The sequence below is a fragment of the Bos indicus genome, chromosome 19, assembly GCF_029378745.1.
Source record: "Bos indicus isolate NIAB-ARS_2022 breed Sahiwal x Tharparkar chromosome 19, NIAB-ARS_B.indTharparkar_mat_pri_1.0, whole genome shotgun sequence".
Taxonomy (NCBI): Eukaryota; Metazoa; Chordata; class Mammalia; order Artiodactyla; family Bovidae; genus Bos; species Bos indicus.
Window position 1 is genome coordinate 23,817,974 of NC_091778.1, and position 12,672 is coordinate 23,830,645.

Genomic DNA, 12,672 nt, shown 5'->3' on the forward strand with positions numbered 1-12,672 from the left:
ACCAATTTAAGAGAAGCAAGTTCAATCCCTGGGTCAGGAAGATTACCTGGAGAAAGAAATGTCAACCCACTTCAGTATTCTTGCCTGGGAAATCCCATGGGCAGAAGAGCCTGGTGGACTACAGTCCATGAGGTCGCAGAAGAGTTGGATACAACTTAGGGACTATACAACAACAAGAAATGGCTCCCAGACATGTCACAGCAGCTAAGGTAGATGGGCTCTTCTTCCTTGGGTTCCACGGCTCCTTATCACCTGTGCAATGGGAATCGATTACTCAACTTCTTTACACGTTTTCTCCCCTGTAAAATGGCAGTGGTATTTTCCTCACACAAATAAGAACTAAGTGGGAGATTGGAAGAAAAAAAAAAAAAAGATACTCAATGAATGTTAGCTATATTTATTCATGTTTCTATGGTTCAACCTTGAGTGAGAACCAGAAGTTAGTGTCATAAAATACAAGTGAAAAGAGTTCAAAAATAAGGGGTGGTCAAATGAAATTTTGCAAAGACATCAAGATTAGCACTGAGAAAAAGCCACTGGATATAGCAATGAGGTCATTACTGACCTTCATTCAAGAACAGTTTCAAAAGGGTGTTGGAAGCCAGACTGCATTTGGTTGAAGTACAAAGACAATAAAGTGGAAGCTGTAAGTGTAGGGTACTCTTGAGAATAACTGTGAAAAGGTACAAGGTGATTATTTAATTGGGGTGATGACCCCAATAAGGGTGGTCAAATAACTGATTGAGTAGGTTCCAGGTTCGCAAAACTCACCCCACCTTACAAAGCCATCTGTGCTGCCAAGCTGACCACAGAACACGCAGAGATTAGGAGTAACATCTTTTTAACCACTGGGTCTTCTCCCCTGAACACTGTTTCCCACGACTGACTAAAGTCTATAGGAAGGTGACACTTCAAAAACGACTGAAAAGGCAGAAATCTTAAACCTTAGATTGATTCCCTGATCATACTGCCTGTTCTCTCAACTGACAGAACTAAAAGGGACAGAAATTGTTGACAGGGAAACAAAAATATAAAGAGAAACACTTTTGATATAGCACCTGGGATTATGAACAGATATAAAAAATTCATGGTTCTCTGAGGGCGGCTCCCAAAGTATGGCACTGCACTTCTCATGCTGCTGTGGTGATGGGCACTCACCAACATCGCCAGGTCAACACTCACCAACATTGCCAGGTCAATCGATCACACCCCTAAATAGAAGTCTCCCAACTTTATTGAAAAATCTGCTTTAATAGAAACAAGATCTGTGGTAATGTACTAACCACCACACGAAGGAAATGAGACGTTAAAAAATATGATTAGTCATTGCCTCCAGGAGCTTGAAGTTTAGGACTTATTTTCTTTTTCAAGGTATGGTGTTTTTATTTGTAAAAATAAGTTATTTTTATTTTATACCTTTTTGACTTTAATTTTTACCATATATACACACACACACATATATATCATCTTTACATTTTGATATAATAAATAGAATCAACTTTACAGTTTAAATCTGATGAAAAATTCTCACAATATATGGTTAAGTATAAAAATCAAGAAATACAATCATATTTAGTATTATTGCATTGGTAAAAATACAGTCATACTTGGAACAAAGATTAGAAAAATACATTAAAAGAATGCTAAAATAAATTTTGTTTAGGGATTACAGATGATTTATTTTTAGCTTGTTTATTTTCAAAACTTCTTGAATTATGTATTACTTTTACAGCCTAAAAAAGGTAAACTAAAAGAATGATTTACTGCTACAATATTGTTAGGCAGACTGCTTTTTCCCCTTAATATATCATGGCCATCTTTTCAATAGTATCTATGAAGATACCTTATTCTTTTTAATAGCTTTATGATATTCTCTTAAACCAGTGTTACATCATTTAACCAATCCTATATTGATTAACATTAAAGCTCTTTAAAATATTTTGTTTCTACAAATCACACACAAATCCCTTCTATCTTTACACATATACAAGGATATTTCTAGAAGGGAAATAATTAAGTCAAAGAGTATGCACACTTTTTTGGTAAATGTTATACCAATTTATACAAACAGAAAAGTGTACAAAATTTAAATGCACAACTGAATATTTCCCCAAAAGTAACTCACATAAACTGCATCCCGTTCCAGAAGCAGAATATTGCATAAGGCCCAGAAGTCTCCTGTGTATGCACACTTTTTATAATTTTTACAGTTGTTGTGAAATTGCTTTTCAGAAATGTTAACTGAATCTACACATAACCCAATAGTATTTGAGACTGCCAGGTTCTTACATCCTCTCCAACACAGATTTATCATACTTGAAATTTTTGATAATTTGGTAGATGAGATGAGAATTATGTCTCATTGACTTGCCTTTTTGGGGTTTTAATGACGTGGAGGATTTTGTGTTTTTCTATAAATTTGTCTATTACTAACCTTCTTCATTTTTCTATTAGTTGTCTATTTCTTATTGTGTACAGGAATTCTTTATTTTATAGATGCTACCCCCTTTGGTTCTTAAATATGATGCAAACATTTTCTCATTGTCATTTGTCCTTTATGCTGACTTTTAAACTGAAGAAGTTTCAAACTTCAAATATCCTGTTGTCGCATCCTTCAGTCTTTTTCCTTTTGGGCCTCTCAGTTTTGTATCATGCTTCAGTAGTCTTCTAGACATTCAACAGAACAAAAATATCCACCTGTTCTTTCTTCCTGTTCTACTATAATTTTGCTTTTAACATTTAGATCTTTAATATATTTAAAATTGTGTGTGTTGGAAAGGTAGACCTTAAAAAATCAATAAACCTAATGCTGTTATGGTTTGTTCATTACTTCTAAAGTGGAGGGGCTTCCCTGGTGGTCCAGTGGTTAAGTCTGCCTTGCAATGCAGGGGACACTGGTTTGATCCCTGGTCTGGGAAGGTCCCACATGCCGCGGGGCAACTATTGAGCCCACATGCTGCAACCACTGAAGCCTGCGCACCATGGAGCCCATGGTTTGCCACAGAGAAACCACCACAATGAGAAACCCACTACAACTAGTGAGTAGCCCCCGCTCTCCACAACTAGAGAAAAGCCTGCAGAGCAACGAAGACCCAGCACAGCCAAAAATAAATAAATATCAAAATTGATTTGAAAATGCCTTCTTTACTATATGCCAAATTTTCTTATATCTGATTCTAAATGTATTTAGAGCTGTTGATCCCTTATTTCAATGATATTACTCATTGCAACAGCTTAAGAGCACGTTTTCATATCTGGTACGGTAAGTTTTCTCTAGAAAATTTCACTTATTTTGTACTAGATGAACTGAAGAATTAACTTAAAAAGTTCTCCCAGGATTCACTTTGATTTTGATTGAGGTTACCCTGAGTTTATAGATTAATTAGGGGAGAATTAGAAATCTTTTCAACAATGAGTCTTCCCACTCAAGAATATATTTCTCCCACTTTTTTCAAGTCTCTTTTATATGATCTTTTTTTCCTTCATCATGATGTGTCTTGTAGGATCTTAGTTCTCCGACCAGGGATCAAACCCTGCAGTGGAAGCTCAGAGTCCTAACCACTGGACCTCCAGGGAATTCCCTCTTTTAAATGATTTTAATTTACATAGTTAGATTAAGAGAGATTTATAGAGATCTTACAAATTTCTAGTTAAATTTATTTCCAAATATTTAAGAGACTATTGGTATCGTAAATGATATCAGTATTATCATTTAATGGGCATTATTGTTGAATTCCTGATTTTAATGGGAATATCTCTAGTATTTCACCATTAAGGGTGATCTGATAAACAGGTTTTTGAAAATCAAGTTAAAGAGATCCTTCTCCTTCGTTTGTTTTAGCTGCCTTGGGTCTTTGTTGCTGTTACATCTGCGGTAAGCCGGGACTACTCTAGTTGCAGTGCATGGGCTTCTCATTGCAGTGGCTTCTCTTGCTGCGGAGGACAGGTTCTAGGGCACATGGGCTTCAGAGGCTGTGGCTCTCAGGCTTAGTAATTGTGGTGCATGGGCTCGGCTGCCTTACAGCATATGGAATCTTTTCGAACCAGGGACTGAACCCGCGTCCCCTGTATTTGCCGGTGGATTCTTTTTTTTCTTTTGGCAGGCAGATTTTTAACCACTGGACCATGAGGGAAGTCCAGATCCTTCTACTTCTAATCTGGCAAGAGTTTACTTAAAATCGGGGTTGATTTTCACTGGATGCTTTTTCAGGCTCCATTTATATACGTATATATTGAACCCACACCCCCTGCAATGGAAGCACACTCTTAACCACTAGACTGCCAGGCAAGTCCCATCAGGCTCCATTTTCATGAACTGAGGTTTCTTCATTAATTAGTATGTACAGCTAATTGTTTTAATAGATTTCCTAACATGGAACCATGGTTGCAACGCTGGAATAACTTCTTTTTAGTTATATATATGATAGGCAGCCAGTGCCTGGATATCATGGGGATACCTGCAAGAGTTCTTTGGCAGGTTCTCCAGGGGTTACAAGCAAGTTTCTTCAGCCCAGCAACTTATTGCTTTGTCCATTTGGTCCTTAGGAAAATACCCATGATCTTACTAAATCGGAGTGTATGCCAAAATAGGAAAGTATGGTGGCTCCCCTGCACCTTCCCTCACTACTGCCGTCTCTGCTCAGTCCTCCAGTCCAGGGCCCAGAGAGGCGCCGGAACGTGAGCCATCCATCGCATCTGCATCCTTCTAGTTCTGTGGCTGATTCACGTCAAGATCCTGCTGTTCTCCTGATTACTTGTAAAACCCATCGCTTCCAAACCTCTCAAGAGTCCATAACACAGGAATAAGAAAGGATTATCGTAAAAGTGGCTTGAGGATAAGAGTATGTTAGAAAGAAGTTAGGTCTACACTTTATGCCATTCACCAATTATTTTTTTAACTTAATAAAGTAGGTTTAAAGACCAGCTTATCAAAATGCTAGTATAAAACACAATCAAATAAATGTCTGTCAGATCTGAGAAAGGATGCTCAGAATGCACTGAAAGGAAAAACTATTTGAATAAACAGTAAATCCAATAAATAAAATATGCACAGGATATAACCTGATAATTCATATATGAGGAAATTCAAGGGGTAAAAACAAAACAGAAAGATTAATTTTTACTAGTAATAAAAAAGTGATTGAGATATACTTAACATTTTTAAATTCTTTAAGTGAAAAATTGTAAAATACACATAACAAAGTTAACATCTTAACCATTTTTAAGTATACAGTTCAGTAGTGTTAAGTACATTCACAATGCTATTGGAGATATACTTGGCAGCATACTAAATTATCTTTAAAATTCAATGGTAAGCCACACTTTCTAGGTTATTCTGTTAGCAGTGTTGAAAGTTCGTAAATGTCTTTTAGAAAGCAATATAATTATGGTGGTAACAGCCATCATCCAGTAATCCCACTCCTGGGAATTTGTGCTAAAAATAATTCAACTGAACCAAAAGGCTATATTCACAAATACGTGACTGTAGCAAATTATCACAAGCTTTGTCGTTTACAACAGATTTACTCTTTATGGTTCTGGTGGATAAGAAGTCCTAAAATCAACAGCAGGACTGTGTTCCTTCTAAAGGCTCAAAAAGAGAATCCACCTTTTGTCATTTCCAACTTCTATAGTCTACCTGCATTCCGCTTCCTCCATCTTTGGAGTGCTTCATTGAAACCTCCATTGTTAAATCTCCTTTTTCTGATTCCTCTTGAGTCCCTCTTACAATTCCACTGGGCCCACCAAGATAATCCAGGGTAATTTCTCAGGTCAAGGTCTTTAATTTAATCACAACTGCAAAATCCCTTTTGTCATATAGGGTAACAAGTTCCAGGGATAAGGATGTAATCCTGACAAAACGTGGTCCACTGGAGAAGGGAATGGCAAACCAGTTCAGTATTCTTGCCTTGAGAACCTCATGAATCCCTTTTCATAAAAGGCAAAAAGATTGGACACTGAAAGATGACCTCCCCTGGTTGGTAGGTGCCCAATATGCTACTGAAGATCAGTGGAGAAATAACTCCAGAAAAAATGGAGAGACAGAGCCAAAGCAAAAACACCACCCAGCTGTGGATGTGACTGGTGATGGAAGTAAAGTTCGATGCTGTAAAGAGCAATATTATATAGGAACCTGGAATGTTAGGTACATGAATCAAGGTAAATTGGAAGTAGACAAATAGGAGAGGGCAAGAGTGAACATTGACATTTTAGGAATCAGTGAACTAAAATGGACTGGAATGGGTGAATTTAACTCAGATGACCATTATATATACCACTGTGGGCAGGAATCCCTTAGAAGAAATGAAGTAGCCATCATAGTCAACAAGACAGTCCAAAATGCAATAGTTGGGTGCAGTCTCAAAAATGACAGAATGATCTCTGTTCATTTCCAAGCAAACCATTCATTATCACAGTAATCCAAGTCTATGCCCCAACCAGTAACGCTGAAGAAGCTGAACGGTTCTATGAAGACCTATAGAACCTTTTAGAAATAACACCAAAAAAAGATGTCCTTTTCATTATAGGGGACTGGAATACAAAAGTAGGAAGTCAAGAGATACGTGGAGTAACAGGCAAATTTAGCCTTGGAGTACAGAATGGAGGAGGGAAAAGGCTAACAGAGTTTTGCCAAGAGAACACACTGGTCATAGCAAACACCCTTTTCCAACAACACAAGAGAAGACTCTACACATGGACATCACCAGATGGTCCATACTGAAATCAGATTGATTATAATCTTTGCAGCTGAAGATGGAAAAGCTCTATACAGTCAGCAAAAACAAGACTGGGAGCTGACTGTAGCTCAGTGGAAATGCAGAGTCTCATCCACTAGACCACCAGGGAAATCCCTGGACCATTTGTTTTATAGAGTATCTCACATCCTGGATTTGTTTCTTCAGCTCTTTGTGGTGTTATTTAACTTGTTCCTCTATTCCTATTTTCTGTAAACTAATAGCTGGATTAGAGTCAGGTTCAATTTTGGGGGGTTTGAATACCTCAGAGGTGGTGCTTGTTGGGAGCTTCCTGTTGTATCACATCAGAGACAATGTCCTGTTTGCTTTTAAGTGATGCTCACACTGAAGAGACAATGTTTTTAAAATGGCTTTACTGAGATATAATTTACATACCACAGAATCCACCCACTTCACGTATACTATTCAATGACTTTTATCTATTTACAGTTGTACAATCACTGCTACAATCTAATTTTAGAACACTTCCATCACATCAAAATGAAACTTTGAACCCATTTTGAGTCCATCTCTCAGCCCCAGGCAATCATTAATCTATTTTCTGTCTCTGTAGATTTGCCTTTTATAGAAACAAATCATATTTTGTGTGCTTCAGTGTTCTGGTCTCTCTGTTAACTCTCAGTTGGTTTCTGAACTCAATTCAGACATGTGAACCTAAGTCTGTTTGTTTCTTGCTCCTGGTTCTCTCAATCCCTCATTCATTTTGACCCACTTGTAAGAACAAGTGCTTTCTTCATTTTCTTGCATATTTCTATGCAAGAAATTTCATTTCTTCGTATTTCTGTGCAATATTTCCTGTGTTTTCTTCATTTTCTTGCTTTGTGCATTTCGTGCCATCTCATGTTCCCAGTAACCATTTCTCCGCTACCCTTAGGTTGAGTATCCAGGGCCTTATTAGCCCAGAGGGAACTTTTGTAAGACATAAAAAATAAGTGTCCTTTCCACATAGATGCAGCCCTAGGGGCTCACTGCTTAGCAAGCAAAATGTACCTTTGAATTTCAAATGGTGCCTCCTGCAGGCAGACAAAGCCAAGTCAGGGACTGGGACTGTTTCTTAGCTACCACAGTACAGGCTGGATTTCAACTTCACTCCTTGCCTGGCATGTCCTTGGGAAGGGAATTACTTGTACATCTACATGCAGCAGCACTGTTGGTTAAGATGAGACGTTCAGCTCTCCTTTATAACAGTAAATAAGAGGTTTACTCTTATCCATTCAACATATTTGCTGAGTGCTTTCCATGTCCTAATCAGGTGAGGTGCTACAGATAAAAGCTAATAAAGTGGACACAGTCCCTTTCCATATGAAGCTTCCTGTCACTCTTCATTCTCAGTGCCATTTTTCCAAGTGCCTTTCTTCCCAAAGTTCCCATAGCCCAGTTCCAAACACCTACTTTAGCAGTACTAAAAATCATGATTACACATGCAGTGTTCAAATTACAAAAAAAAGTGAAGAAAAACTATGAACATTTGGGTATTGACTCACCCAGTGATGATGCTTCCTAGTAATGTGTGCTTCTTCACGTATTTTAGTCAAATAGTTTCTTTGGGGTAGCTGTGCATATTCCAAAAATGGCTGGATTTGGTCATTCTTCCTATATCCACACCCCTTTGCAGTATGAACTTTACAGTTTCTCCCATCAAGAGGAAGAGTCTATTTTTTCACTCCTTGAATTTGAGCTGGCCTTGGGACTTGCTCTGATCAAGAGAAGGCAGTGTTATATAGACATTGTGTCAGTTCTAAGGCTAAGCCTTAAGAGGCCTTGTGTGATTCCATCTGTTCTCTTGGAACCCTGTCAATAGCCATGAGAACCAGTCCAGGCTACCCTGCTGGAGGATACAAGATCACAGGAAGCAGACATTAAACTCTGCTGGCTGAGGGCCATTCAAGACCAGCCAGCCCCCAGACAATTAGATGCTAGATATGTCAGATTAGCCCAGACCAGAACTGTCCAGCAGAACCAAACGGAAACTGCTAAGCTGCAGAATTACAAGATAAAGGATTGTTTTAATTCACCACGTACCGATGTGGTTTATCCTACAGCAAAAGCTGACACTGTAACCTTAAATCCCTAAGAATATTACTACCCAACGCTCCCTCTTGACTTTTGATGATATCTAGCCCACCCATCCTGAGGTTCATTCTTTTGTTCAAAATACACACTCTGGGTATCTTGCTGTGTGTCAAGCAGGGCTAGGTGTTGGAAATATGATGATGTATCTTGGTCTTGTGACAGATACATGCACAGGCAATTTCAATTCAGTGTGACAACTGTAGGCATATATTGCCAAGAGAAGACATGGAATAGATAGATAAGCCAAATTAGAGTGTAATTAGTGTAGCTGAAGGTGAGACAGATAAAGACTGTACAAAAGCCTTGAGGGTTGAGCAAGTGGATCGGTCAGGTAAAGAAAGGACACAAATGCAGCATGGCTAGAGCTCAGAGTAGAGAAGGGAAGTGGAGAGGGGAGGCTGGAGACAGGAGCAGGAACTAACATACAGAGCTCTGCATCTTCTGTAGAGGGAATTTAGGTATCTGCTGAGGGAGAATATAATCTATTATAAATTACAGAATGCTCACTAAGGCTGCAACAAACATAACAAAGGGGTTGGAGGGGCCAAAATTAAAGGCATTCTGGTGACTTCTGAGGTCATCCAGATGAGAAACATTGGCATATGAACTAAGGCAGCAGCAGTTGGGAAGGAGGTAAGTGGACTGATTTTAGATGGTCGGGAGTTAGGACTTAGTAAGACTACAGATGGGATGAACTCTCCAGAGGAAGAATAAAAGATGGTCCTGGGTTTTTGGCTTAGCCAAATGGTGCCATTGAGACAGGGGATATGGATGAAGGACTGATGGGGGAAGGGACAATGAATTCAGTTTGGAATATATTAAAGAGTTTGAAGTTCCTTCAAGATATCCAAAAGGTGTTCACTAGGCAGTTGGATATATCTAAGACTGGACAATATTCTACTCATTTGTTCATCTTTGGAAAAAAAAATAGCAGGTGGCTAATAGTTGAGGAGCTTAGGGACTAGAAAGTGCCTTGAAATGGAAGAACTAGGGCTTTGGGAAGACAGTGAGAGAACAGAAAGGCTAGAAGGTAGTGATCAGAGAGTAAGATGTTTTAAGATTCCAGGGATATCACAGTACAAGATAATGGATTTGAGGTGGTCCAAAAAGTGAGAAGCCAAGGTGATGAAAATGGTAACCCCATATGACAGCAGATCTTGGCAAAATGAAACACTGAGAACCAGATGACCAAAAATAAATAAGAAATTTGATTGGGACAGCAAAGACAGTAGGGAGCCTAATGGGTTGGTAAATCTTCAAAGAGGCGAGTCCAAAAATGGGAGATGCGTGATCAGAGAAGACTCAGTACAGCAAGAGGATGACAGTAATAAAATGAGAGGTCATCAAGAAGCCTTACATTTGGGACAGTTAGAAAGATGACAAGAACAGGAGCTCTGGAAGGAGCTGCTTGGCCCCAGCTGTCCTGGTATGGATTGTTTTTGCTTCGATTTCCCTGGAGGAAAGAGCAGCCACCCTGCAGCAATGTTTCTCTAAAGGGGAGACCAGGGATAGAGTTGCCAGGTTTAGCAAATAAAAACACAGGATGCCCAGTTCAATTTCAATTTCAGGTATTACATAGTTCATACTTACACTAAAAAGTTACTTATCAGGTATCTGAAGCATCTTATTTCTACAAAGTTTTGGCCTCATGTGGCCCTAACAATCTACCAGATGGTCAACCTCTCACCTATTCATCTCCCTTGTATTAGTTGGAGTAGGCTAGCTAATTCAACCTTAAAACATATGGTTGAACAAAAGTTTATTTTTTGCTAGCTAAGTGTGTCACCAGGCTCCCCAGGTGGCTCAGATGATAAAAAAAAATCCACCTGTAACGTGGGAGACCCAGGTTCAATTCCTAGGTCAGGAAGGTCCCCTGGAGTAGGAAATAGCAACCCACTCCAGTATTCTTGCCTGGAGAATTTCACGGACAAAGGAGCCTGACAGGTTGCAGTTCATGGGGTCACAGAGTCAGACATAAGTAAGTGACTAACACTTTCACATTTTCAAGCTGGTCATCAAGCCAAGCTGCCCCTCTCATGTGGATGAAGGCTCTAGCCTGGGTGTCATCTACATTCCTGCCTGATAGAAAGGAAGAGCATGGAGGAGCTCCTAGAGGAGGGGTCTAGAGGCCAGGGCTGAAAGTGGTGCAGGCGCTTCTGTGCATAGTCCATTGGCTGCACTCCATCACATGGTCATGTGCAATGCAAGGGAGCCTGGGAATCATAGTGTGCACAGGAAGAAAAGACTATGGCTTTGAGGGAGCATCTACCACACCCCTTATATCAATTTATCCATGGATTCCCTAGGGATCAAGATTCTGGATCAATAATCTCTGCTTGAGAAGAACAGGTACCCACACATAAACCATATCCTAACTGCTACTGAAAATGCTGATCAGGGAGAGTTAAAGATCATTACATGCAAAAAAAAAAAAAAAGATCATTACATGCATTCCTTTTTCCCTAGACATCAAGTTTTTTTGATAGCTAAAAGCGGTACCTATCAAATAGATCTCACTAGAAAGATGAAAAAGTCAACCCTATTGGTCCAAATTCTAGCTGCTAGCCCACCAAGTTGTGTGTTTTATCTTTGCATTACGATGAAATTTACCACAAACCATCCCAAACAACTCATGTTATCCCCTGGTTCTTCCTTATGCAAATGTTGGTTGCTGTGAAAACAAAAAGGCCTGCCATTGATCAAAGGGCAGAGCTTGCTAAGGAACAAGAAACGAGATGGTTCAGGCATAAACCTAACCCTGCACGCATGTTTATTTAACAAGGGAAATAAGAAACTGGGGCAACTTCTTATTGAAAAGAAAAAGTGAAAGTAGAAGAACTTGATTCTACTAAGAGAAAAGATGTGACCAAAGAATTTACATAAACTGTTTCCTCTGCTTGCATTCTTTTTGGGGGATGGTACCTGGCTTTCTCTTTTGTTGTTGTTGAATCACAAGGCTCATAAAACGATTTGGGCCTCAGACTTGGGACACTTTTGTCTACTTTCTACCTACTCTGACATTAAAGCGGGGCCGTTTACCACAATGCACAGAATTCAAGAGGGCCCTGCCTCCCTTAGGCGCTTTCTGGAGTTGCTGCCTCTGAGGTCTGTTACTGAAAGACCTAAATGCCAACAGGATAAGGTACAGCTACTCAGTATTGTTTAGGCTGTTAAGCTGCTTCTATTACTGGTATTGTAGAACAAGACAATTCTGACATTTTTGTTAATTCACTCTTTTTGAAAATATCACCAAAACTAGAAATTACAATACAACCAGTGAATGGTCTTCATTGTATGAATACAGCTTCCCTTTAAGTGATCCATTCACCTCTCCTATGGGGGGAAAAAGCAAAACAAAACATGGAAGCACCAGAGTTCTCAAGACTGGGCTTTGTCAAGCATTTCACATTTCAGAAGCAGAATGACCTACGGAATCGGGTTTTACTTTAACCAAAATTAAAAATGAACCTTCCGCCTTGGACCATACCCAAGAGCAGGGGTGCTGCAGAGAGCAGCTGAGAGGTAACCAGTCGGGTCCCTATTCCCCAGACTCAAATCCTGCCAAGAAAAACATTATTTGATCAACAAGTATATATTTTCTGCTGTGAGTCAGGCTCTGTGCTGGGCTCTGGAGATGATGAACAAATTAGACGTGGCTCCTGTCCTGATGGAACTGATTTATAGTCTAAGGGAAGAGGTGGAATAAAATCAGAGAAAGAATAATAATCTGAGAGGAGTGCTGAGAAGGGACTTGAGATCAGGGAAGACATCTCTTGACAAAGCAGCATTTAAGCCAGAATTGAGTGGAGGCAAATTAAGCTCGCTTTCGACCTGTATCCCAACA